Genomic DNA, 2500 nt, shown 5'->3' with positions numbered 1-2500 from the left:
TTTCTTCTTTTTTTTTTTTAACTTTTTCTCAGTTTTAAATAAAATGATAAAAACAACAGTTCAACTATTACAAGGAGAAAAACAATCGGAAATGTTAATAAATACGCAAATGATCTATTTTAATTAATGTTGGTTGTTTTAAAAACACGGTTGGTTTCCAGACCAGAATTTGGTACACCACAAAAATTATTTTAGAATTATCTAGCATATTCAACATCTAATATCCCCCTCCCTAATAACAGTTTATTCATCAAAACACCACAAACAAAGTCTGTGCATCTCTGCATATCTTTCAATCTTTGGAATAGCACGAACATAACACTTAATTTCATCATTGTCCGATTTTCTAATGTCTCTAAATTTGTAGACGGAAGCCATTGCGTTTCCATATTCGATTTTGTCAGTTTCTATATTTACATGACGAAATTCACCGCGCTTCCCTAATGTCCATATAACTACCATTTCTCTCTTTTTTAATTTTCCTATCAAACAACTTCCGTCTGATCGTTGGCTGTATACAATTTTCTGAAAATGACTATCTGTACACGGACTCTTCCCTGTAACTATTAACTTCGGAGCGATAGTTTTTATTTTGTCTATTTCTTTATTTTCTTTTTCTTTATTAACATCCGTGTGTAAATTCCGTACAGTTCGCGAACTATGACACACTATACTTTCCGTTAATACATTGTCCTTTAAATTGATTGTTTTGTCTATCGATACACTAACCGGTTGAGCAACTTTCACTACAGGTGTAATGTTTACATTTTCGGGGGCTACTAATGGGAGATCTATCGTTCCATCATGTATCATATCATCACCCGAATCAATTATCACTTCTGAATTATCAATGTTGATATCACTTGTCTTATCAACGTCGTCTTCTGTATTGTCTATTCTTTCTTTCAATATTTTCATTCTTTTATTGTCTCTGTCTCTATTAGATCTGGACTTATGCTTGATTCCTCTATTTACTTGTATTGCATCACCCCTAGTCCAAACTAATGAAATTCTCATTTTGTCACCAAGGTAATTAGAATTCCATGTAAATTGTTCGTAATCATCTATGACACTATTAATTAACGCAACTAACGGCTTTGGCAATTTGTCCATTATAATTTCCTTTAACGTACCTCAACGTTTCACAGCAAAAAGTTAAGTTCACTAATTATCAAATACACACAGTATATTCTCAAAAATGTCAGTATTTTAACTTACATTACTGTTAGATAGTCACATTTACTTAATCCGGCTGGTTATATCCAAATCCACAAGAAATAGTAACCCAATAACAGGAGTAGAAAATTACACGGCTATATCTGGTAAAGGTGCACTCGACTTTTTTCCTAACCACTATACGATCACGGCTATGACTTGCAGACAGAATGTACGTGGCAAAAATTGGGTATTTAAAATTAAGGCTGATTTTAACATGTTTAACACGTTGTCGGTATCTTTTTGGTCAAATCACTTTTCATACAAAAATTTTAACACGATGTATCTATGGAACGAATGCAATCAGGCTATTCAAAAGGGATTCTGTTCCATCTTATACATTTTTCCAACGGCGTCTGACTGCTCTTTTGTTTTTGTTGGCATGGCATGGTAAAAGGGTTTAGTTTTTATCTTTGTATGAGATACCCATCAGGGTCGATAGGTACCGTGTCCGACTGTAGTCAAGGTCGTTAAATATTCTGTGTGTATGTATCTTGTTTCTGTTTCGCCGGTATTTCTTTTTATACTGGAGCACCATTACAGATTTTGAAGAAGAAAAAAAAAACAAAAAACCAGACGGTGACGTGACATGAATTTCAAATTGACATTGCACGAAATATTCATATGTTACTATGTAAAGACAAGAAGACTCAAGTGTTCTAGTTGTATTCAATAGGATCGCAGCGGTTCCTGCAGTGATAGCCAGTAAAACAAATGAGAAGGTAGGAATGTGAATTTTCAATGAAGTTAATTATATTATTATATAAAAGACTATCACTGCAGGAACCGCTGCGATCCTATTGAATTCAACTAGAACCGCTGCGATCATATTGAATACAACTAGAACACTTCTTGTCTTTACATAGTAACATGTGTATGTGTATCTTAAAACGAAGAAAGATTATCAAAATTCGAAAAGAGAGACCGAGAAAAAAAATTGCCTACAATGCCGTAACAGCGACATTACACAGCTGTTTGCCGTGACCAGGATTCGAACCTGGGTTGTCGCGGCCACAACGCGAAGTACTAACCACTATACGATCACGGCTATGACTTGCAGACAGAATGTATGTGGCAAAAATTGGGTATTTAATATTAAGGCTGATTTTAACATGTTTAACACGTTGTCGGTATCTTTTTGGTCAAATCACTTTTCATACAAAATTTTAACGCGATGTATCTATGGAACGAATGCAATCAGGCTATTCAAAAGGGATTCTGTTCCATCTTATACATTTTTCCAACGGCGTCTGACTGCTCTTTTGTTTTTGTTGGCATGGCATGG

General features: G+C 34.6%; 1 non-coding gene across 1 annotated transcript; it reads right to left on the bottom strand.

Annotated features, from left to right (window-relative positions):
* Nucleotides 1-2191: 2191 nt before the first annotated feature.
* Nucleotides 2192-2263, bottom strand: Trnah-gug (transfer RNA histidin (anticodon GUG)). The gene has a single exon. It is a non-coding gene; the product is annotated as a tRNA-His (tRNA).
* Between the last annotated feature and the right edge of the window lie 237 nt (nt 2264-2500).

The sequence above is a fragment of the Mytilus trossulus genome, chromosome 8 (assembly GCF_036588685.1).
Source record: "Mytilus trossulus isolate FHL-02 chromosome 8, PNRI_Mtr1.1.1.hap1, whole genome shotgun sequence".
Lineage (NCBI taxonomy): Eukaryota > Metazoa > Mollusca > Bivalvia > Mytilida > Mytilidae > Mytilus > Mytilus trossulus.
Note: the sequence above shows the minus strand (reverse complement) of the source record. Positions and strands in the feature narration are given on the sequence as shown.